This window comes from Sapajus apella, unplaced genomic scaffold (genome assembly GCF_009761245.1).
Source record: "Sapajus apella isolate SASKATOON/1434 unplaced genomic scaffold, GSC_monkey_1.0 scaffold7, whole genome shotgun sequence".
In the NCBI taxonomy this organism is placed as follows: domain Eukaryota; kingdom Metazoa; phylum Chordata; class Mammalia; order Primates; family Cebidae; genus Sapajus; species Sapajus apella.
This window is the reverse complement of record NW_022436947.1, coordinates 13,878,572-13,905,358: the sequence shown is the minus strand read 5'-3', so window position 1 is coordinate 13,905,358 and position 26,787 is coordinate 13,878,572. Positions and strand designations below refer to the sequence as shown.

General features: G+C 39.5%; 1 long non-coding RNA gene across 1 annotated transcript; it reads right to left on the bottom strand.

Annotated features, from left to right (window-relative positions):
• Window positions 1-22,928: 22,928 nt before the first annotated feature.
• On the bottom strand, window positions 22,929-26,781 carry LOC116550224. The gene is made up of 2 exons (XR_004268281.1): window positions 24,942-26,781; window positions 22,929-24,825 (listed from the first exon to the last, which is right to left on the bottom strand). It is a non-coding gene; the product is annotated as an uncharacterized LOC116550224 (long non-coding RNA).
• Between the last annotated feature and the right edge of the window lie 6 nt (window positions 26,782-26,787).

The following is a 26,787-nucleotide window of genomic DNA, read 5'->3' as shown; positions in this document are numbered from 1 at the left end:
TCATTTGAAGACCATGATATCACTTTTACCATTACTTCCAAATAATGTCTACTGACATTTATCCCTTAAAGACATTTACTTCTGCTGGCACTTGGATTTTATTCTTTGCTCCACATCATATTCCTGTTAATGCCCTTTGCAATTTTGGTTATCTGGTAATGAACCATCTGACTCCTTAATCTCAGCCACTTACTCTCTTTGACTCCACTGAATTTCATTGTTTCCCATCTCTTGAAGTCCCCAGATGGTCCACATTCCGGACTCCTACATCGCATAGCCCTAAAACACACCTAACAACTCAGAATTCTCCCAGTGAAATAGCAGCTTGTCTGCCTGTTTGCATTCATCTGTTTGACCAGCAATTATTGGACTGCAACTATGTGCTCTGCACTGAAAGTGTAGCAATAACCAAGACACAGATAGTCCTGCCCTCACGGATGTTGCCATCTTTCTCACATTGTGGTACACAGTGAACCTGTTTTTTTCCCCTTCATCAGGTTTCTAATTCCCTCCATATTTAAGGCTCTTTCCAAGTGTACTTCATTCCACCAGCTTAAGTGTCTATGTTCCTTGGTTGTAAGTAGTACAATGCCTGCTATACTAATTTCCAACTGGCTCATTCTCATGGTGTACTTTATTTTTTATTTTTATTTATTTATTTATTTATTTATTTATTTATTTGAGACAGAGTCTCACTCTGTCATCCAGGCTGGAATGCAGTGGTGCAATCTCAGCTCACCACAACCTCAGTCTCCTAGGCTCAAGGGATCCTCCCATCTCAGCCTCCCAAGTAGCTGGGACTACAGGTGTGTGCCACCATGCCTGGCTAAATTTATATTTTGTACAGATGGGGTCTCTTTGTGTTGCCCAGACTGGGCTTGAACTCCTGGCCTCAAGTGATCCTCCCTCCTTGACCTCCCAAAGTGCTGGGATTATAAGCGTGAGCCACTGTATTTGGCCTTCCAGTCTGCTTTTTCTGTTCCTGTTCCTAGATACCACAAAAACAAAATACCAAGAACACCTTTTACCACCACAGGTTGATATTTTCTATCTACAGAGAGGAGGGAGGTAGGGCTCCTGCTAAGCAGCAATTGTTCACTCCTTCTGTACTTTATTACCACAACAATTCCATCTCTACCACTGCCATCAAGTCTCCAGTCTCACCAGTTATCTGGTTTCCAAAAGAAGCCCTCAGCATGAGCTTTTTCACTGACTGTCTTCCCCACAAAACATTTATTTTGACAACTCTCCTTTGACCCCCTCCTTCAGTATAAGAGAAAAGGAAAAAAAATTCCTCCTCCTCTCCACACCTATCAGAATCCCACCTGCAGCCACTGCTTCTGGTACTTTTCCTTAGCTAGTCATAATTGTTTAAAATGTACCCTGTGGGGGAAAATACAAACCAAATGATATAATTCAATATGTACATATGGAATAGAAGGACATGTATACAAAAATCTGTGAAGGATGCACATCCAACTGCCCATGTTGCTTACTGTTGACAAACTGTATTGAATTGGAGTGGGGAAGATTTACAGCAAGAATGTATTATGTGTTACTGGTACAAATTAAAGTAATTCCCAGAGCCTTTAGAACAGTCTCACATGATTATCAGGTATTTCAGATAACAACAGTTTAAATATATGCACACATTAAAATAGATAAATATTTTAGCCAAAATATCACATTTCATCCCAGTAAGACCCTTACCTAGCACCTTTCTAACAATATAATCCCTTAATCAACATTTCAGTATCTGTAGCTTAGCAGAGCTATCTGGACTGAATATAGAGATTTGGAAGTCATTGGCCTATCACTTCTCCTCTCCCTCTCTCTCTCCCTCTCTCCCTCTCTCCCTTTTCCTCTCCCTCTCCTTCCCCTTCTCTCTGCCATATAAAGATCCAGCAAGGTAACTGTCTACAAACCAGAAGTGGGCCTTCACCAAGAACCCAACTATGCTGGCAACCTGATCTTGGACTTCCAGACTCTAGAACAGTGACAAGTAAATACTTGTTGATTAAGCCACCCATCTATGGCACCTTTAGTATAAGTAGCCCAAATTCATCAGGACAATTGGTGACCCTGGCTCCAGCAGATTCAGTGAAGTGTCCGTATAGAAATCAGAGAATACCTGACTAGGGAGTGACTATTAGGTGAAGGGGTGGAGACAAGTGTAAATTCAGAAAAGTTTGGCAGTGATAGCAACAAGGGAGAGGCAGAGAAGTAGCTATGGAGAGATGGAGGTCAATGTGTGACTTTTCATGAAACTACTGGCATGTATTTAAATTCTAGTGGCAAGGATCTAGCTCACAGGGAAAGGATAACAATTAGCCAGCATCCTTAGCACTCTTCAAAACACATTCTGAAACATCAAAATTGACTACTGCTCACAAAATGTGATGGCCTTTCCTCAGTTCTTTGTCCCTAACTTTCTGCAGCATTTAGTAAAGTCAAGCATCCCTTTCCTTGAAATTCTCTCTTGGACTCCTTAACATTTTGCATTCACCTATTTCTCTGCCTCCCTTCTCTTCTGGCTTCTATTTCCACTGATTGGCAGTGTTTATTCCTCAAGGAGCATGTCCTTGACCTTTGAGTTTTTCACTCTGTGTTCTCTATTCAGTCAGTCTGACTGCAATGATTTAACCCACCATCTCCTTGCTAATAAGGCACAAATCCCTATCTCCATGGCCAACTTTTCACCCATGCTAATTCACACATTTCCAGCTACCAACAGGATGACTCCCCTTGCTTGTTATTATCCTAACCAAAATTTAAACCATTAGCTTTGCTGCTCAAACAAGCTTTCTTTTCAAACCTTCCCTAATTCTATCAATTAACATCATTCTCCTAGAAACAGAGAATTGAACACTAATGGACACTGAATCCACTGATTTCTTTTTATGTTTTTTATCACTGCCATCCCTTCCTTTTTGTTCCTGTTGTAATGTCCTCCCTGAAGGATTCTTTTTTTTTTTCTTTCTCTTTTCTTCTTTTTTCTTTTCTTCCTTTCTTTATTTTCTTTTTCTCTTCCCTTCATTCTTCCTTCCCTCTGGGTCTTATTTCACACACACACACACACACACACACACACACACACACACGCACCCCAGCTTTACTGAGATACAATTCAGCCATTTAAAGTGTATAATTCAGCCAAGCGCAGTGGTTCATGCCAGTAATCCCAGAACTTTGGGAGGCCAAGGCGGGTGGATCACTTGAAGCCAAGAGTTCTAGACCAGCCTGGCCAATATGATGAAATCCTGTCTCTACTAAAAATACAAAAATTAGCTGGATGAGGTGGTGCATGCCTATGGTCCCAGCAACTTGGGAGGCTGAGGCAGGAGAATCACTTGAACCCAGGAGGCAGAGGTTGCAGCAAGCTGATATCGCACCACTCCACTCCAGCCTGGGTGACAGAGCCACAGCAAGACTCCATCTCAAAATAAATAAATAAAGTGTATAATTCAATAGTTTTTGAATTATCTTCATTTTGAAGACGAATGCCAGTTCATCAAGGATCATATAAGACTAATATAATGAAGGCTTAGGCATTGATGCCTTCATCACTGTGATGATCCACAAAAGACGCCGTAAACCATAACTCTTCTTTGCTGACCTCTGACCCTCTAATGTTTGGGGTTATAACAGGATTTTAAAAAGCATTAAATCTTCTTTTGCTTAAGTAAGTGGTGCTTGGACTCATTCTGTCTGCTTTGCTTAGACTAACTGGAAAAAACGTAAGTGGTCTTTAGAGGAAGGGAGTAACCCTGATATTAAAAAAAAGAACCCTTCATACTCTAGCTATAAATAGAACCAAGACCCCCAAAAAACATTTTTTATATTTTATTCATTGTATCTAAACTTGTTTGTTTCTATTGCTATCAATCACCTACAGAAAGAACTTCAAACTCTTCAGTATGGTATCTATGGCTCCTGTGATCCGGTTCCCCCTTTTCTACTCAGATTTCCCTCATCTTTTTTCAGTACTAACACCCTTCCTGGTATCCACCTCTCCTGCCTCCCAAATGTGTTATACTAACTCCCAACTCTGCCAGAGCTATCTGCCTTTTTCTCCCTCTGAACAGATTCCCCTTTCCCCACCCTCTGCTTTTTCAAATTATGTTGCAACTCAAGTTCCTGGCAAATGACTGAGTTGGGAAGTCAAGAAGCTATGCCCAAACTCAGTGCTTGAACTCAATAATGCAGTATGTTTCTATATCCTGTCATTACATTTTAGAAAAGCAATTTAGTAACAGATGGTGAATGCTTTCCATTTCTTAGCTATACACTTAATAATTTTCTTTTGGCCCTAGCTTATTAGTTTTATTTTTTTATTCCCCCAATCAAAAATTTAATGACAAAACTTATAGAAGTAGATGCTCCCAAGAACAGGAAGAATAGAGCAGTTAAATATATAGTACTCAAATATGTATTTTAAATATCTAAAATAATAAGCAAAATCAACAATGCAACAACCAATGCCCTACCTAATAACAGACTTTTTAAACCACAAAGAAATATGGGTAAATAATAATAAATACTTACCGTTCAAGTTATTTTGGTTAGCAACTTTCTCAAACTGAAAGTATTTAGAGTAAGTTAGTGATTTTCCCAGTAAACCTAAAGAATACTTAAAAACTTTCAAGAATTTTAAAGTAAATATTTAAATTATCTTTTGTAAACCATGTTGTGGTACAATAAGTAAAAGTCTTAAGAAAATACCAAAACCTCACTAACCAGGTATGCTCTCAATAAATCAAACCCGAATATTATCCAAATTCCCTTAAAAAACAGTTGACAAATAATCAAATACTTACCTATTAAAGTGAAATACTATTTCTGCCATCCAAACTGGCTTTGTTATCTAACTATGTCACATGCACGTAGGATTATACCATGTCCTATTTTTTTGAAAGCACTTACTGCAACAAGGTTAAGGTTAGATGGACACTCTCAAACACCACTGTAGACATATAACTTGGTTCAACCTTACTTGAAAATAATTTAGCATTTTAAATTATCTATCATATGATCTTACAATTTTTTCTTTAAATGTTTAATGATTACCTAATATTGTGTCAAATGTTCATATCACTGGTTAATTATTCCCCTATCATTTAATATTTATATTTTTTCTAGAGAATGCCATCATAAATGCTGCAATGAACATTTTACATTATTGTCTTTGGTTAAATTCCTAGAAGAGATTGTAGAAGGTGAAGGACAGAAGAATAATTTTTAAGGTTCTACTTTTAATCAAGCCTATAGAGTGGAAGTTCTCCACAAGGCGAGTAGACAGGCTCTCTTAGGGTAGGAATTTTTGTCATCTGCTTTGTTAACAGCTACAACCACAGCACCTGAACAATACTTGGTACATAGTATGCCCCTTAATAAATATTTGTAGAGTTAATGATTGAACAATAGTCATACATGTGCAAATTTTGACACCTGCCCTTATAAACTTTTGGGAAGACATCTTACCATGTCTTATTAAGGATGGCTGAAGGCTCACTAGCACTTGGTGAAAATATACCATGTGCAGTTATGAAATTTGGGCAGACTCATCCAGACATTCTGTCCTTGAGTTTTAAAAGAGATAGTACTTTTTTTCCCAAGATGGTGGATTAGAGGCTTTTAGTGGGCCTCTACCACTTGAAAATAGCAAGGTAGTACATAAAGATCAACTCTGTGAGCTTTAATTAAAGAAGGAAAATGGGACTCCACCAGAATTGTGAAGGACACCTCAGATTCTAGGGAGGAGAATGTGGGAACAGCCACTATAATGGCATCTGGCTGATGAAAGTAAGTGAAGCCCCAGTATGTGAGGAAGCAGAGAGTCCTTCTCTGTGACTCACCTTTCCATTGGGGATCCAAGCAACCCAGTCAAGGATAAGCTTTGTTTCTCCCAAGCCCTGTAGCTATGTGGGGAGAGGCTTGGAGATTCTGTGAGGGAAAGACAGTAGGAAAAGCTGTAGACATTTTATCAGAGCTGGATGCCATTTTTAATCCAGGCACATACAATGGCAGACATTCTTAGGCAATCCAGCAGCGTGACTGTGCAGACATTTTAGTTTCAAGCCAGAGATTGAAGCACCTGCTCTGGAGAAGGGTAGGGGCCACCCTAGCCAGAACTATGAAAATCACATCAGCAGTAGGTGCTGCAATTGTGCTTTCTCCTTTCGCAAGCCTGGAGCTGGAGGAGAGCAGCTACAGCTGCAGTTTCTCCTCAGTAACCAGTCTTGCAGCCGGGGCCAGCTTGATGACCTGTAACTGTCTGCATGTGCCACTGCTGGGTACCCTAGACTGCTCCCCTGAGAATGTGGTACGCGTGGGGCCCTCTCTGTTCCACTCCAAGGTAGATTTCCTAGCATTCAGAGCACGCATTCACCTGGTTCAGCAGCCTGAGCTACCTCAGCCTTCCCAGGCATAGATCATGGTGCAGCAAAGCTCTCTCCACTCCACACCCAGACAGATCTCTAGGCATTTAGATCCCGCTCACCTGGATCAGCAGCCTGACCTGCCCCACCATTCCTGTGCAAAAATTCTAATTCAGGGGGGTCTCTTTGCTCTCTCTGCTTCATGTCAAGGCATATCTTCGGGCATTCAGAGCACCTGCTCATCTGGTTCAGAAGCCTGAGCCTCACATGCCCCTTTCCTGGATATAGATAGTGGTGGAGTGACTCTCCCCTCCATGCCCTGGCAGGTCTCCAGGCATTCGGAGCACCTGCTTGCCTGGTTCTGCAGCTTGAGTCACTCTAGCCCTCCTGTGCAGAGGCTTTGGGGCAGGGGGGCCCTCTCGGGGTTCCATATCCAGGCAGATCTTCAGTCATCTAGAGAACCCACTATCCTGGAATAGGAATTTAAACCACAAATGCAAAGAACTTGGGACTGAAGAGGTTTCCCTGCTCCATGCCTAGGCACACCTCTAAGTGCTTGGTGGTTGCCTACTGGATTCTCCTTTGGTGTTGGTGCTTGTGCCTGTCATCAGGAGATCTGTAGGTGTACCTGCCGGGTCCAGCCCCACCCTTCATGGGCCCTGCCCCTCCAGGGCTGAGCATGGAGCTCAGACCACTGCTCATCCCAGGCAACAGAGGGCAACAGAGAGCTTCTGCCAGTAAACAAGAATCAAGTACTTGCCCAGTCACATTGGCCATAGCAGCTCAACTGCATTGCCCAATATAAAACCTGCTGAAAGAAGTGCATAGGGCTATAGAACCAAAGCCAAAAGAGTCTACCCAACATTCTCTGCAGTCACACTCCGGGGGTAGGGGGAAGGAAAATGAAAGAAAAAAAAATATTATTATAGGGGAAGAAAGAAAAGAAAAAACCCCTACCCATATGGAAATAATTACAAAAATTAGGAGTGCCACTATCTCCAGGTGAGAAAGAATCAACACAAGAATTCTGGCACTATAAAAAATCTGAATGTAGTGACACCATCAAAGGGTCACACTAGCTCTCCAACAGTGGTCTTTAATCAAAATGAAAACTCAGAAATGACAGAGAATTCAAAGCATGGGTTACAAGGAAGCTCAATGAGATCCAAGACAAGGTTGAAAATCAACCCAAATAAACTTCTAAAGCAATCTAAAAAATGAAGAGAGGGATAAACATCTTAAAAAGGAATCAATCAGAGCTTCTGGAATTGAAAAACACACTTAAGAAATTTCAAAATACAATTGAAAGCTTTATCAATACACTGGACCAAGCTGGGGAAGAAATTTCAGAACTTGAAGATTGGTCCTTTGAATGAACCCAGGCAGACAAAAATAAAAAAGAATTTTAAAAACTGAACAAAGTCTTTGAGAAATATGGGATTATGTAAAGCACCCTACTGGCATTCCTGAGAGAAAAGAAAAAGTAAACAATCTGGAAAACATATTTAAGGAAATAATTCAAGAAAACTTTCCTAATCTTTCAAGAGAGGTAGATATCCAAATACAATAAATCCAGAGAACACCTAAAAGATACTATACAAAATGAACCAAAATGAATGTCAATAAGGCATATAGTCATCAGACTTTCCAAGGTCAATGCTAAAGAAAAAAAAATTTTTAAGTCAGCTATAAAAAAAGGTCAGATCACATACAAAGGGAACCTCATTAGGCTAATAGTCAACTTCTTAGTAGAAATTTTATAAGCCAGTAGAGATGGGTGGGGGGAGTATGCTCAGCATTCTTAAAAGAAATTCCAAGTAAGAATGTCATATTCTGCCAAATGAAGCTTCATGAGCAAAAGAGAAAGGAAAGCTTTTTCAGACAGGCAAGTGCTAAGGAAATTTGTTACCAGTAGACCAGCCTTACAAGAGATCCTTAAGGGAGTCATAAACATGGGGAAAAAAGAATACTTGCTGCCAGAAAATCACGCTGAAGTACATAGCCCAAAGATCCTGTAAAGCAACCACATAATAGAAACTACAAAGCAATCAACTAATAACTTCACAATAGGATCAAAACCTTACATATCAATATTAATCTTGAGTATAAATGGTCTAAACACTCCACTTAAAAGGCACAGAGTGGCAACTTGGATTAAAAAAGATAAAGCAATATCCATCTGTCTGCTGTCTTCAAGAGACCCATCTCATATGTAATGACACCCAAAGGTTCAAAGTAAAGGGTTAAGAAAGACCTGTCATGCAAATGGAAAACAAAATAGAGCTGGGATCTCTAAGATGAAATAGACTTTAAATCAACATCAGTAAAAAAAGGACAAAAAGGGCATTACATAATAGTAAGGAGTTTAATTTGACAAGAAAACTTGATTACCCTAAGTATATATGCACCTAAGATTGGAGCACCCAGATTAGTAAAATAAATATTTCTATGCCTACAAAAAGATTTAGACAGCCCCAAAATAAATTGGGAGACTTCAACACTCCACAGATAGCATTAGACAGATCATTGAGGCAAAAAACTAACAAAGAAATTATGGACTTAACACTTCACCAATTGGATCTAATAGACATCTCTAGAATATTCCACCCATCCACCACAGAATAAACAATTATCTCGTCAGCCCACAGAACATATTCAAAGAACAACCACATGTTTGGCCACAAAGTGTGTCTCAATAAATTTTTAAAACTTAAAATTATACCCACCATATTCTTGGACCACAGTGAAATAAAAATAGATATCAATACAAAGAAGATCTCTCATTTCTTTGAAATGAATGAAAACAGACACAACATACCAACAACTCCGAGCTGCAGTAAAACCAGTGGTAAGAGGAAAGTTCATAGTGCTAAAAGCTCATATCAAAAAGTTAGAAAGATCTCACATTAATGACCTAACATCACCCCCAGAGAAATTTAAAAAACAAACAAAAAAAAGAACAAGCTAACCCCAAAGCTAGAAGAAGAAATTATAAAATCAGGCTGGGAGTGGTAGCTCACACTTGTAACCCCAGAACTTTGGGAGGCTGAGGTGGGTGGTCACCTAAGGTTAAGCGTTTGAGACCAGCCTGGCCAACATGGCAAAACCCCATCTCTACTGAAAATACAAAAATTAGTGAGGTGTGGTTACATCTGCCTGTAATCCCAGCTACTTAAGAGGCTGAGGCATGAGAATCACTTGAACCCAGGAGGCAGAGGTTGCAGTGAGCTGAGATACCACCACTGCACTCCCACCTGAGTGACAAAGCTAAACTCTGTCTCAAAAAAATTAAAAAAAAAGAAAAGTAAAAAGAAATAACTAAAATCAGAGTAGAACTGAATGAAGTTGAGACCCAAAGATCCATACAAAAAAACCAACTTTTGTATGGTTTTCCAAAAGTTGGTTCTGTGAACAGATAAACAAGACCGACAGATCACGAATTAAATTAACAAAGAAAAAAGAATGAATGTCCAAATAAACACAATCAGAAATGACACAGATGGTATTACAACCAATCCTGTAGAAATATAAAAGATCCTCAGAGACTATTATGAACACCTCTATGAACACAAACTAGAAAATCTAGGGGAAATGGGTAAATTCCTGAAAACAGGCAATCTCCCAAGACTGAATCAGGAAGAAACTGAAATGCTGAACAGACAAATATCAAGTTCCACAATTGAATCAGTAATAAAAAACCTATCCACATGGATTCACAGCTGAATTCTAACAGGCATACAAAGACAGGCTGGTACCAATTACCAAAACTATTCCAAAAACTCAAGGAGGAAGGACTCCTCCCTACCTTGAAAGGTTATGCAAAGCCAACATCACCCTGATATCAAAACCTGGCAAAGACACAACAAAAATAGAAAACTACAGGCCAATATCCCTGATGAATATAGATGCGAAAATCCTTCACAAAATACTGGCAAACCAAATCGAACAGGACACCAAAAAGTTAAATCACAATCAAGCAGGCTTCTTTCCTGGGATGCAAGGACATCAAAAAATGTGATTCATCACATGAACCAAATGAAAACAAAAGCTATACGATGATCTCAATAGAAGCAGAAAAAGTTTACAATAAAATCCAATATCCCTTCATGACAAAAGCCCTCAACAAACTAGGTATCAAAGAAAAATATCTCAAAATTTTAAAAGCCCACTCTCACGATTCCTATTCAACATACTACCGGAAGTGCTAGCCAGAGGGACATGGATGAACCTGGAAACCATCATTCTCAGCAAACTGACAGAAGAGCAGAAGATCAAACACCGCATGTTCTCACTCATAGGTGGGTGTTGAACAATGAGAACACATGGACACAGGGCGGGGAGCACTACACACTGGGGTCAGTTGGGGGGAAATGGGGGAGGATGGTGGGGGGTGGTGAGCTGGGGAGAGATAGCAAGGGGAGAGAAGCCAGATGTAGGTGATGGGGAGGAAGGCAGCAAATCACACTGCCACATGTGTACCTATGCAACAATCTTGCATGTTTTTCACATGTACCCCAAAACCTAAAATGCAATAAAACAAATGGGGAAAAAATACAGATTCCCAGCCCCCCCCCCAAAAAAAAGAAAGAAATGTGATCCAAATAGGAAAAGAAGTTAAACTATCTTTTTTCATGGAGGATATCATTCTATATTTAGAAAACCCTAAACATTCCACCAAAAGGTTCCTGGAACTGACACACAACTTCAGTAAACTTTCAGGGAACAAAATCCATGCAAAAAATCAGTAGCATTTCTACAAACCAATAACGTTAAAACTGAGAGCCAAATCAAGAATACAAACCCATTTACAATAGTCATAAAATAATAAAACACCTAGTAATACATCTAAATAAGGAGATGAAAGATCTCTACAAGGAGAACAACATGCTGTTGAAAGAAATCATAGATGATACAAACAAATGGAAAAACATGCCATGCTCATGGATTAGAAGAATCAATAGCATTAAAATATCCATACTTCCCAAAGCAATATAAAGTCAAAGCTATTTCTATCAAACTATCAGTGTCGTTTTTCAAATAACTAAAAAAAGATTCTAAAATTTATGTGGAACCAAAAAAGAACCCAAATAGTCAAAGCAATTCGAAGAGGCATCATATTACCCATCTTCAATCTACACTATAAAGCTACAGTAACCAAAACAGGATGATACAAAAACAGGCACATAAACCAATGTAACAGAATGGAGATCCAAGAAATGAAGCCATATCCTACAGCCATCTAATCTTCAACAAAGTCAACAAAAATAAGCAATGGGGAAACAACTCCCTATTCAACAAACAGTGCTGGGATAGCTCACTAGCCACTATGCAGAAGAATGAAACTGGACTCCTACCTCTCACCATACATGAAAATTACCTCAGGATGAATTAGAGATTTAAATATAAGACTTCAACCTATAAGAATCCCAGAAGAAAACCAAGGAAACACCATTCTGGACAACAGTTTTGGGAAAGAATTTGTGGCTAAGTCCTCAAAAGCAATTGCAACAAAAACGAATTCACAAGCAGGACCTAATTAAAGAGATTCTTTCCCACCTAAGAAACTATCAGCAGAGTAAAAAGACAACTTAAAAACTGGGAGAAAATATTCACATACTATGCATCCAACAAAGCTCTAATAACCCAAATCTATTAGGAACTTAAACAATTCAAAAAGCAAAAAACAAATTATCCCATTTTAAATGGGCAAGAGACATGAATAGATGCTCTTAAAGGAAGACATACAAACAGCCTACAAAAATACAAAAAAAAAAAAAAAATGCTCAACATCCCTAATCATCAGAGAGATGCAAATCCCACAGTAACTGTGGGACTTTGGTATGAGATACCATCTCATACCAGTCAGATTGGCTACTATTAGAAAGTCAAAAAACAACAGATGGTGGTGAGGCTACAGAGAAAATAGAACACTTATACACTGTTGGTGGGAATGTAAATTAGTTCAGCCACCATGAAAAGCAGTTTGGAGATTCCTCAAAGAACTTAAATCAGAACTACCATGCAACCCAGCAATTTTATTACTGGCTATATATAAAAAAGAAAATAAATCACTTTTCCAAAAAGATACATGCACTTGCATGTTCAACACAGCATTAGTCACAATATAAAAGACATGGAGTCAACCCAGGTGCCCATCAATGGTGGGCTGGATAAAGGAAATGAGGTACATATACACCATGGAATACTACATGGTCATAGAGAAGAATGAAAGAATGTCCTTGGCAGCAATGTGAATGCAACTGGAGGCCATTTCCTAAAAAAAACAAAAATTAACACAGAAACAGAAAAACAAATATAGCAAATTCTCACTTATAAGTGGTAGCTAAATATTGTATACTCATGGACATAAAGATGGGAACAATAGACCCTGGGGACTACTAGAGTGGGAGGGAAAGAAGTGGGACAAGCGTTGAAAAACTATTGGGTACTAGGCTCACTACCTGGGTGATGAAATCAATCATACCCCAAACTTCAGCATCACACAATATAACCATACCCCTGACTCCAATATAAAAGTTGAAATTATTTTTTAAAAAGGCTTAGTGCTGTAAAAATAGAATATATACATATAAAAATAAAAATGAACTTCAACACTTTACAAAAATTAACTCAAAATAGATTACCGACCCAAATGTAAAAGCTAAAACTATAAAATATCTAGAAGAAAACAGAAAATCTGGGAGTAAGATGGCCCAATAGAAGGCTCCATCAGTGGTTCACTTGAAAACTTGAACAACTATCCATGAAAAAAAAATGCACCTTAATAAGAACAAAAAATCAGGTGAGTGATCACAGTACCTGGTTTTTACTTCATATCACTGAAAGAGGCACTAAAGAGGCTAGGAAAGAGTCTTGAATTGCCAATGCTACCCCTCCTCCATCCCCCAGCTGCAGCCTTGTGACACAGAAAGAATCTGCGTGCTTGGGGAGGAAAAGCACAGTAACTGTGGGACTTTGGAGCTCCGTGTTGCCCTGTCACAGCAGAAAGCAACACCAAGCAGAATTCACCCAGCACCCACAGAGGGAGGATTTAGACCAGCCCTAGCCAGAGAGTGATAGCCCCTCCCAGCAGTCAAAACCTGAACTCCAGCAAGCCCTGCCACCATAGGCTAAAATGCTCTGTCATCCTAAATAAACTTGAAAGGCAGTCTAGGCCATAAGGACTGAAATTCCTGGGCAAGTCCCAGTGCTATGCTGGGCTCAGAGCCAGTGGACTTGGGGGACGTGTGACCTAGTGAGACATTAGCCAGGGCAGCCAAGGGAATGCATATACTACCCCTCTCTCTACCTCAGGCACTGCAGCTCACAGCTTCAGGAGACTCCTTCCTTCTACTTGAGAGGCAGATCTGGAAGAGTAAAAAGGACTTTTCCTTGCAACACGAATACCAGCTCAGTCACAGTAGGATAGGGCACCAAACAGAGATTTGAGGCCCCATTCCAGGCCCCAGCTCCTGGATGACATTTTTAAATACATCATTGGCCAGAAGGGAACCCACTCCCTTGAAAGGAAGGACCTAGTCCTGGCAGGATTTATCACCTGCTGACTAAAGAGATCCTGGGCCTGAATAATCAGCAGTTAGCCAGGCAGGGCTCACTGTGGGCCTTGAGTCAGGTTCAGAGATGTACTGCCTTCCCAGCTGTGGTCACTACAGGGATAAAAGGAGAGGGACAAGTAAAGAGGACTTTGTCTTGCAGCCTAGGTACCAGCTCAGCCACAGTGGTTGATATAATTTGGATATTTGTCCCCACCCCAATCTCATATTGAAATGTAATCCCCAATGCTGGAGGTAGGCCCTGGTGGGAGGTGTTTGCATCATGGTGTGGATCCCTCATGCATGGCTTCGGCGATCCCCTTGGTGATAAATGAGCTCTCACTCTGAGTTCACACAAGATCTGGATGGTTAAAAGTATGTAGCACCTCTCCTCCCTGCTCTCTGTCTCACTTGCTTCTGCTTTTGCAGTGAGACACGCCTGCTTCCCCTTCACCTTCTGCCATAATTGGAAGCCTCCTGAGGCCTCCCCAGAAACTGAGTAGATATGGGTACCATGCTTCCTGTAAAGCCTGCAGAACTGTGGGTAATTAAACCTCCTTTCTTTATAAGTTACCTAGTCTCGGGTATTTCTTTACAGCAATGCAAAAATGGCTTAATACAGCGGGGTTACAGCACCAAGCAGACTCTTGGGATTCCAAATTCTAGGTCTTGGCCCTTAGAAGCCATTTCTGGACCTGCCCTGGGCGAGAGGGGAGCCCACTGCCCTGAAGGGAGAGTCCACAGCCTGGTGGTATGCACCATATGCTGATTAAGGAGCCCTTGGGCCTTGAGCGAACATCATTGGGAGCCAAACAGTATATGCCATGGGCCTGGGATGGTCGTGGCCACAGAGAGAGGCTACTCTGCTTGTGGAAAGAGGAGAGAAGAGTGGGAAGAACTTTGTCTTATGGCATTGGTGCCAGCTTAGCCACAGTAGAATAGAGCACCAGGTAGATTCCTAAGATGTCTGACTCAAGGCTATGGCTCCTGGACAGCATCTCTGGACCCAGGAAGAACTCACTACCCTGAAAAGAAGAACACAAGCCTGGCTAGCTTCATCATCTGCTGATTTTAGAGCCCTAGGGCCTTGATGGAACATAGGCAGTAGCCAGGCAGTGATTACCATGGGCCTCATGTAATATTGATTGCTGTGCTGGCCTCAGGTCTGACCCAGTACAGTCCTAGTGGTGGTGGCCACAGGGGTACTTGTGTCACCCCATCTCTAGTTCCTCACAGCTCAGCACAGAGAGACTACATTTGTTTGGGAGAGAGTAAAAGAGGAGAACAAGAAACTCTACCTAGTAATACAGGGAATTCTTCAAGATTTTATCCAATACCACCAATGTGGTACCTCTTCAAGTCTGCAGGAGCCACAGCATTACTGAACTTGGGTTGCCCACTAATGCAGATATGGCTGCAGTGACCAAAAATTTAGATCACAAAACCCAAGTCCCTTCAATATCTGGAAGGATGATTACAAACAAGCCCAGATTATGAAGACTACAACAATAAATACCTAACTCTTCAATGCACAGACACCAACAAACTTCCACGAGCACCAAGACTATCCAGGGAAATATAACCTCATCAAACAAATAAAGTAAGCCACCAGGGACCAATCTTGGACAGACAGAGATACGTGATCTTTCAGACAGAGAATTCAAATAGCTATTTTGAGGACTCAGTGAAATTTAAAATAACATGGAGAAGGAACTCAGAATCCTCCCAGATACATTTGACAAAGAGATTGAAATGATCTAAAAGAATCAAGCAAAATTCTGGAGCTAAAAGTGCAATTAACATACTGAAAAATGCAACAGAGTCTCTTAAAAGCAGAATTGGTGAAGAAGAATAAAGAATTAGTAAGCTTAAAGACATATTATTTGAAAATATACAGTCAGTAGTGCTCCCCTCCCTGTGTCCATGTGTTGGGGTCAGTTGGGGGGAAATAGGGGAGGGACGGTGGGGGGTGGGGAGCCTGGGAGAGATAGCAAGGGGAGAAATGCCAGATGTAGGTGATGGGGAGGAAGGCAGCAAATCACACTGCCACGTGTGTACCTATGCAACAATTTTGCATGTTCTTCACATGTACCCCAAAACCTAAAATACAATAAAATAAATAAATGGGGGGGGGGAGAAAATATACAGTCAGAAGAGACAAAAGAAAAGCATTTAAAAGAATTAAACATACCTAGGAAATCTAAAAAGTAACCTCAAAAGGGCAAATCTAAGAGTTCCTGGCATTAAAGAAAAGGTTTCGTAGAAGATTGTATCCAGAAAAATATCCTTCAAAAGTGAAGGAGAGGCTGAGCCTGGTGGCTCACACCTGTAATCCTAGCACTTTGGAAAGATGAGGTGGGTGGATCCCTTGAGCCCAGGAATTCAAGATCAGACTGGACAACATAGAGAGACCCCATCTCTATTTTTAAAAAATTAAGAAGAAATAAAGTCTTTCCCAGACAAGCAAAAGCTGAGAGATTTCATCAACAGCAGGCCTGTCCTACAAGAAAGTTCTAAAGGGAAGTCTTCAATCTGAAAGAAAAGGATATTAATGACCAATAAGAAATCATCTAGAGGAATAAAACTCACTGGTAATAGTAAATACATGGAAAAACACAGAATATTATAACACTTTAATTGTGGTGTATACATTACACATATCTTGAGTAGAAAGACTAGAGATAAACCTATTAAAAATAATAACTACAGGCCAGTCTTGGTGGTTCACTCTTATAATCCCAGCACTTTGGGAGGCTGAGGTAGGCAGGCCCCTTGAACCCAGGAGTTTGAGACCAGCTTAGGAAACATAGTCAGACCCTGTCACTACCAAAAAAATAATTTTTTTTAACTAGCTGGGTGTAGTGGCATATGCCTGTAGTCCCAGCTACTCAGGAGGCTGATGTCGGAAGATTGAGCCCAGGAGATCGAGGCTGTAGTGAGCCATGATCACACTACTATACTCCAGCCTGGGTGACAGAGCAAGATCCTGTCTCAAAATAATAATAATAATGGCTACAAACAACTTTTCAAGTAATAATCTAGAAACAGAAACAACAAAAAGTTAAAGAGTGGGGGTGAAGCTAAAGTACAGAGTTTTTATTAGTTTTGTCTTTGGTTGTTTATACAATCAGTGTTAAGTCGTCATCAGTTTAAAATAATGGATTTTAGGATATTATCTGCAAGCCTTATAATAAGCTCAAATCAAAAAACATATGACAGACACACACAAAATAAAAGGTAAGAAATTAAAACATACTTGTAATAGTCTGTTCTGACGCTGCTAATAAAGACATACCCAAGAACGGGTAATTTATAAAGGAAAGAGGTTTAATTGACTCACAGTTCCACATGGCTGGGGAGGCCTCACAGTCATGGTGGAAGAGCAAAGGACATCTTACATGGTGGCAGGCAAGAGAGAATGAGAGCCAATTGAAAGGGGAAACTCCTTATAAAACTATTAGATCTCGTGAGACTTAGTCACTACCATGAGAATGGTAGTACAATAATAACTGGAGATTTCAATATTCCACTTTCAGTATTAGACAGATCATCCAGATAGAAAATCAACAAACATTGGACTTAATCTGTACTATATATGGATCTAATAAATATTTACAGGACTTTTCATTCACTGGCTGCAGAATATATACTCTTCTACTCAGCATGTGGATGATTCTCAAGGGTAGACCACATATTAGACCACAAAAGAAGTCATAAAAAATTCAAATAAATGTAATTCTATCAAGTATCTCTTTGGACCACAATGGAAATAAAATTAAAAATCAATAACACAAAATGAAAAAAAGAAAAAACAAAAAAATCAATAACAGGAGAAATTTTAGAAACTATATGGGTGCATGGAAATTAAACAGCATGCTCTTGAGTGGCCAGTAAGTCAATGAAGACATTAAGATGGAAATTGAAAAATTTCTTGAAAAGAATGGTAATGGAAACAAAACATACCAAAATCTCTGGGATACAGCAAAAGCAGTACTAATAAAAATGTTTATAACTATAAGCACCTACATCAAAATGGTAGAAAAACCTCTAGCAAACAACCTATCAATACATCTTTAAAAATGAGAAAAGCAAGGGCAAGCCAGACTCATAATTGGTAGAAGAAAAGAAATAAAGATCAGAGCAGAAATACGTGAAACTGAAATGAAAAAATACCAAGGATCAATGAAGCTAAAACTTGGTTTTTTGAAAAGATAAACAAAATCAACAAACCTTTACCTAGGCTAAGAAAAAAAGAGAAAAGACTCAAACAAACATCAGAGATGAAAAAGGAGACATTAAAACAAACACCACAGAAAGTCAAAGGATCATTACAGGCTACTGAAAGCCACTATATGCCAATAAATTGAAAAGCAATGGACAAATTCCTAGACACATATAATCTACCAAGATTGAACCATGAAGAAATCAAAAACATGAACAGACCAATAACAGTAATGAAATTGAAACTATAATAAAAAGTCTCCCAGCAAAGAAGAGCTTGGGACCCAATGGCTTCACTGTTGAATTCTAACAAACATTTAAAAGAACTAACATTAATTCTACTCATATGATTTTAAAAAAATAGAGGAGGGAATATTTCCAAAATCATTTTATGAGTTTTACTCTAATACCAAAAACAGGCAAAGACACATCAAAGAAAAAAAACTACAGGCCAATGTCTTTGATGAACACTGATGCAAAAAGCCTCAACAAAAAAAACCAGCAAATGAAATTACGCAACTCATTGGAAAAGATCATTCATCATGACCAAATGGGATTAACCCCAGGAATATTTGGATAGTTCAACATATGTAAATCAATATTATACATCATATCAACAGAATGAAGGAAACATGAACAAAACCATAAGGTCATTTTAATTAATGCTGAAAAAGCATTTAACAAAATTCAGTATCTCTCATGACAAAACCCTCAAAAAATGTGTATAAAAGAAACACATCTCAACACAATAAAAGGGATATCTGACAGACCCACAGCTAGTTTCATACTGAATGGGAAAAAAATGAAAAGACTTTCGTCTAAGATCTGGACAAGGCAAGGATGCCCACTTTCACCACTGTTATTCGCCACAGTACTGGAAGTCTTCAATAGAGCAGTCAGACAAGAGAAAGCTATAAAGACATACTTCCTTTCCATCTGAATTGGAAAGGAAGAAGTCAAATTATCTTTGTTTGCATATAATATGATCTTATATTTGAAAAAAACTAAGTTTTCCACAAGAAAATTATTAGAACTGATAAATTTGAGAAAGTGCAAGATACAAAATCAACATACAAAAATCAATAGTGTTTATATATACCAACAGTGAACAATATGAAAAAGAAATTTTAAAAGTAATCTCATTTATAATAGCCACACATAAAATTAAATACCTAAGAATTAACTTGATCCAAAGAAATGAAAGATCTGCATAATGTAAACTATAAAACACTGATGAAAGACATTGAAGAGGACCCCAAAAATGAAAAAACATTCCATGATTATGGATTGGAAGAATCAATATTGTTATAATGTCCATACCACCCAAAGCAATCTACAGATTCAATGCAATCCCGGTCAAAATACTAATGATATTCTTCACAGAAATAGAAAAAAAATCCTAAAATTCACATGGGATAACAAAAGATCCCAAATAGCCAAAACTGTCCTAAGCAAAAAGAACAAAACTGGAGGAATCACTTTACCTGACTCACAATTATACTACAGAGCTACAGTAATCAAAATTGCATGGTACTAGCATAAAAACAGACATATAGACCAGTGGAACAGCATACAAAGACCAGAAACAAATCCACCTACCTAGAGTGAACTTATTTTTGACAAAGTTCCCAAGAACATACACTGGGGAAAAGACAATCTCTTCAATACATAGTGCTGGGAAAACTGTCTATTCATACGCAGAAGAATGAAACTAGACTGCTATCTCTTACCATACACAAAAATCAAATTGAAATGTATTAAAAACTTAAATCTAAGACCTAGAACTATGAAACTACTAGAGTAAAACACTGGGAAAAATCTCTAAGAGATTGGTCTGGGCAGAAATTTATTGAGCAATATTCCATAAGCACAGGCAACCAAAGCAAAAATGGACAAATGGGATCACATCAACTTAAAAAGCTTCTGCACAGCAAAGGATACAATTAACAAAGTGAAGAGACAACACACAGAATGGGAGAAAATATTTGCAAAATACCCATCTGACAACAGATTAATAACCAGAATACAGAAGGAGTTTAAACCGTTCTTCAGAAAAATATTAATAATCCAATCAAAAATGGCCAAAGATTTGAATAGACATTTCTCAAAAGAAGACATACAAATGGCAAAAAGTATATGAAATGGGGTTCGACATCATTGATCATCAGAGAAATGCAAATCAAAACTACAATGAGATCTCATCTCACCCCAGTCAAAATGGCTTTAATCCAAAAGACAGGCAATAACAAATACTGGCGAAGAGGTGAAGAAAAGGGAACCCTTTTTGTGGGAATGCAAATTAGTACAACCACTATGGAGAATAGTTTGGAGTCTCCTCAAAACAAAAAACTAAAAATTGAGCTACCATATGATCCAGGAATCCCACTGCTGGGTATATGCCAAAAAGAAAGGAAATCAGTACATTAAAGAGATCTGCACTCTCCATGTTTATTCCAGCATTATTCACAATAGCCAAGATTTGGAGGCAACCTAAGTATCCATCGACAGACAAATGGACAAAAAAATGTGGTATATATACACAATGGAGTACTATTCAGCTATAAAAAGGATAAGACCCTGTCATTTGCAACAGTATGGATGGAGCTACAGGTCATTATGTTAAGTGAAGTAAGCCATGCACAGAAAGACAAACTTCTCATGCTCTCACTTATTTGCAGGAGCTAAAAACGAAAACAACTGAAGTCATGAAGATAGAGAGTAGAATGATAGTTACTAGAGATAGTGGGAGAGGCATTATTAGCGGGTACAAAAATATAAATACAATGAAGAAGATCTAGTATTTGATAGCACAACAGATTGATCTATCAACAATAATTTATTGTACATTTAAAAACAACTAAAAGAGTACAACTGGATTGTTTGTAACATAAATAAATGATAAATGCTTGAGGTGATGTATATACCATTTACCCTGATGCTATTAATACTCATTGTATGCCTGTTTTGAAATATTTCATGTAGCCAGGCATGATGACTCAGTCTGTAATCCCAGCACTTAGGGGGGCAGAGGCAGGAGGACGGTTTGAACCCAGGAGTTCTAAACCTGCCTGGTCAACATAACAAGACCCTGTTCTCCACAAAAAGGAAAAAAAGATCAAAAAACTTTCAGGTATTCTGTAAATATATACACCTACCATGTACTCACAAAAATTTAAAAAATAAAAAACAGAAAATCTTATTGATCTTGGGTTAGGAAAAAACTTTTTAATACAACACAAAAAATATAAATTCTAAAAGAAAAAGCTGATGAATTGAACTTCATCAAAATTTAAAACTTTTGCTTTTCAAAATAACAGTTTGATAAACGAAAAGATAAGCCACAAACTTGGAGAAAATATTCATAATACTTATATCTGATAAGAAACTGTGTCCAGAATAAAAACAATTTATAGCTCAACAATAAGAAGATGAACAACCCAATTTTTAAATGAGCAAAGGATAAAATAAAGAGTTTACAGAAGATACAGAAATAAGTATCTGAAAAGATGCTCAACATAATTACTAATCAGGAAATCATGAGATACTAATACAAAATCCTTAGAATGGCTAAAATTAAATATTGACCATTGTCAAGGATATGGAGAGATTGGAACTTTTGTACTTCTCTGGTGGGAATGCAAATTGGTTCAGCTACTATGGAAAACAATTTGGCGGATTCTTATAAAGTTCAATATATTTTTACCATGCGACCCAACACTTTCACTCCGAGGTATTTACCCAAAAGAAATAAAAACACAGATCTACACAAAGACTTATATTCAAATGTTCATAGGAGATATAGTCATAATAACCCAAAACTGGAAACAACCCAAAGGTATTCATCAACTGATGAACGGATAGACAAATTGTAGTATATTCATAGAATGCAATACTACTCTGCAATAAAAAGGAACAAACTACTGATACAGGAATGAACTTAAAAAGCATTAGGCTAAGTGAAAGAAGCCAAACGCCAAATATTTCATTTCTATGAAATTCTAGAAATAGTAAAACTATAGGGATAGAAAGCAGATTGGTCATTACCACAGGCCATGCTGTAGAGTGTTGGTGGACACGTGGGAACTTTTTGGAATGATATAATTATTCTATATCTTGATTGTAGTGGCTGTTATATGGTTACATACATTTTTCAAAACTCACTGAATTGTCCACATCAAATAGGTGGATTTTACTGTATGTAAATTATACCTCAATAAAGCTGATTGAAAATCCTCTAGATAATAATAGTTTCTTTTTATTTTTTAAAATAGGGAATGAAAGAAATATTCTAATGTGAATATTTTGATGTGGATGGGTAATTGGCTTTATAAAGATGGGAGATGATGGGGTAAATACTAAGTAAAACTTTCCCTGGGTGGAGATGTGTCAAGAACAAGATTTCTTCCCCCAGAGACTAGTGCTCAAATTGATCTTACTTAATGCTAATATAAAGAAAGATGACTGTGTAGAAAGCAGAATTTATAGATGAGCTTCAAACTTCCTTCAATGGTGTATGTCAAGTGGATGAAAATGAATTGCTGGATGATTTCATACTGAGTACATAAAGATAGGTAATGCATTTTAGGAAAATCAATTTAAGCCTACATTAATACTATTATGAGGGCTCGAGTTATTTTCTTGGGATACTTTAAATTGTTTCCTGAAAATATTAATAACTATTGTAGACACGATATGGTGTTCCAGTTAAAAAAAGAATTTGTCGTCTTTTAGAGGTAAATACTGAAGTATTTATAAAGAAGTTATATGGTATCTGGGGTTTTTTTTTTAATCAACTAAAAATTTATTTAATTGGGCATGAAGTTACAATCACATTTGTCTTAAACCACAGTAAATAAGTATACAAATATTGTCAGGTTTCTTGCTGTGGTTACTGATGGTCAGTAGCAGGCTCACTTGAAGGCAGAGTCAACCCTGACAGGGACTCGAGAACAATCAAAATTGCTTTATAGAAGCATACAAATACTGTCAGCTTTCTTGCTGTGGTTTCAGATGTTCAGTAGCAGGCTTATCTAAAGGCAGAGTCAACCCTGATGGGGACTCAAGATCAGTAACACTATTTTGGAGGAGAACACAAATACTGCCAGCTTTCTTGCTGTGGTGCCAGATGTTCAGTGGCAGACTCACTTGAAGACAAAGTCAACCCTGATGGGGACTCAAGATCAGTCCCCATCAAGAGATCTTATGTTGGAGGATAATACAAATACTGTCAGCTTTCTTGCTGTGGTCCCGATGTTCAGTAGCAGGCTCACTTGAAGGCAGAGTCAACCCTGATGGGGACTCAAATCAGTCACAACTCTTTAGAGGGGAACACAAATACTGTCAGATTTCTTGCTGTGGTGCCAAATGTTCAGTGGCAGCCTCACTTGAAGGCTGAGTTAACCCTATTGGGGACTCGAAATCAGTCACAACCACTTTAGAGGAGAACACAAATACTGTCATCTTTCTTCCTGTGGTGTCGGATGTTCAGTAGCAGGCTCACTTGAAGGCGGAGTCAACCCTGATGGGGACTCAAGATCAGTCACAACTGCTTTGGAGGATAACACAAATAGTGTCAGCTTTCTTGCTGTGGTGTCAGATGTTCAGTGGCAGGCTCAGTTGAAGGTGGAGTCAACCCTGATGGGGACAAGAGATCAGTCACAACTACTTTAGAGGAGAAAACAAATACTGTTAGTTTTCTTGCTGTGGTCCCAGATGTTCAGTAGCAGGCTCATTGAAGACTGAGTCAACCCTGATAGGGACTACAGATCAGTCTCAACTACTTTGGAGCAGAACACAAATATGGTCAGCTTTTTTGTTGTGGTGCCAGATGTTCAGTAGCAGACTCAGTTGAAGGTGGAATCAACCCTGATAGGGACTTGAGATCAGTCACAATTATGTTGGAGAAGAAAACAAATATTGTCAGCTTTCTTGTTGTGGTGCCGGATGTTCACTAGCAGGCTCAGTAGAAGCCAGAGTCAACAGTGACGGGTACTTGAGATCAGTCACAAATACTTCAGAGGAGAACACAAATAGTGTCAGCTTCCTTGCCATGGTGCCAGATGTTCAGCGGCAGGTTCACTTGAAGGTGGAGTCAGCCCTGACTGGGACTTGAGATCAATCACAACTACTTTAGAGGAGAACACAAATACTGTCAGCTCTCTTGCTGTAGTCCCAGATGTTCAATAGCAGGCTCATTGAAGACTGAGTCAAGCCTGATAGGGACTACAGATCAGTCTCAACTACTTTGGGGCAGAACACAAATATGGTCAGCTTTTTTGCTGTGGTGCCAGGTGTTCCGTAGCAGGCTCAGCTGAAGGCGGAATCAGCCCTGATAGGGACTTGAGATCAGTCAAAATTATGTTGGAGAAGAACACAAATACTGTCAGCTTCCTTGCCATGGTGCCAAATGTTCAGCAGTAGGCTCACTTGAAGACAGAGGCAGCCTGATGGGGACTTGATATTAGTCCCAACTATTTCATAGGAGAACCCAAATATTGTCAGCTTTCTTGCTGTGGTGCCAGATGTTCAGTGGCAGGTTCAATCAAAGGCAGAGTCAACCCTGAAGGGGACTCAAGATCAGTCACAATTATTTCAAAGGAGAACACAAATACTGTCAGCTTTCTTGCTGTGCTGCTGGATGTTCAGTGGCAGGCTCATTTGAAGGCTGAGTCAACCTTGAAGGGGACTCAAGATCAGTCACAACTATATCAGAGGAGAACATAAATACTGTCAGCTTTCTTGCTGTGGTGCCAGATGTTCAGTGGCAGGCTCAATTGAAGGTGGAGTGAACCCTGATGGGGACTCAAGATCAGTCACAACTATTTTGGCGGAGAACACAAATACTGTCAACTTTCTTGCTGTGGTGCCAGATGTTCAGTGGCAGGCTCACTTGAAGATGGAGGCAGCCTGATGGGGACTTGATATTAGTCCCAACTATTTTGGAGGAGAACACAAATATTGTCAGCTTTCTTGCCGTGGTGCCAGATGTTCAGTGGCAGGCTCAATTGAAGGCAGAGTCAACCCTGAAGGGGACTCAAGATCAGTCACAATTATTTCAGAGAACACAAATACTGTCAGCTTTCTTGCTGTGCTGCTGGATGTTCAGTGGCAGGCTCATTTGAAGGCTGAGTCAACCCTGAAGGGGACTCAAGATCAGTCACAACTATTTTGCAGGAGAGTACAAATACTGTCAGCTTTCTTGATGTGGGGCCAGATGTTCAGTGGCATGCTCACCTGAAGGCTGAGTCAACCCTGAAGGGGACTCAAGATCAGGTCAGAACTATTTCAGAGGAGAACACAAATACTGTCACCTTTCTTGCTGTGGTGCCGGATGTTCGGTGACAGGCTCACTTGAAGACTGAGTCAACCCTGAAGGGGACTCAAGTTCAGTCACAACTACTTTGAAGTAGAACACAAATACTGTCAGCCTTCGTCCTGTTGTGCTGGATGTTCACTGGCAGGCTCACTTGAAGGCTGAGTCGACCCTCCTGGGGACTCATGATCAGTCACAACTATTTCATAGGAGAACACAAATACGGTTAGCTTTCTCCTGTGGTGCCGGATGTTCAGTGGCAGGCTCACTTGAAGGTCTGCCACTGAATATATGGCACCACAGCAATAAAGCCGACAGTATTTTTGTTCTCCTCCAAATTAGCTGTGCCTGATCTTGAGTCCCCTTCAGGGTTGACTCAGCATTCAAGTGAGCCTGCCAGTGAACATCCAGCACCACAGCAAGAAATCTGACAATATTTGTGTTCTCCTCCAAAGCAGTTGGGACTAATATCAAGTCCCCATCAGGCTGACTCCTTCTTCAAGTGAGCCTCCCACTGAACATCTGGTACCACAGCAATAAAGCTGACAGTATTTTTGTTCTCCTCCAAATTAGCTGTGACCAATCTTGAGTCCCCATGAGGGTTGACTCAGCCTTCAAGTGAGCCTGTGACTGAACATCCGGCACCACAGGAAGAAATCTGACAGTAGTTGTGCTCTCCTCCAAAACCCTGAAGAGGACTCAAGATCAGTCACAACTATATCGGAGGAGAACACAACTACTGTCACTTTTCTTCCTGTGGTGCCGGATGTTCAGTCACAGGCTCACTTGAAGGCTGAGTCAACCCTCATGGGGACTCAAGATTGGTCACAGCTAATTTGGAGGAGAACAAAAATACTGTCAGCTTTATTGCTGTGGTACCAGATGTTCAGTGGGAGGCTCACTTGAAGAAGGAGTCAGCCTGATGGGGACTTGATATTAGTCCCAACTGCTTTGGAGGAGAACACAAATATTGTCAGATTTCTTGCTGTGGTGCTGGATGTTCACTGGCAGGCTCACTTGAATGCTGAGTCAACCCTGAAGGGGACTCAAGATCAGGCACAGCTAATTTGGAGGAGAACAAAAATACTGTCGGCTTTATTGCTGTGGTGCTGGATGTTCACTGGCAGGCTCACTTGAAGGCTGAGTCAACCCTGATGGGGACTTGAGATCAGTCACAACTATTTCAGAGGAGAAGACAAATACTGTCAGCCTTATTGCTGTGGTGCCAAATGTTCAGTGGCAGGCTCGCTTGAAGACGGAGGCAGCCTGATGGGGATTTGATATTAGTCCCAACTACTTTGGAGGAGAACACAAATATTGTCAG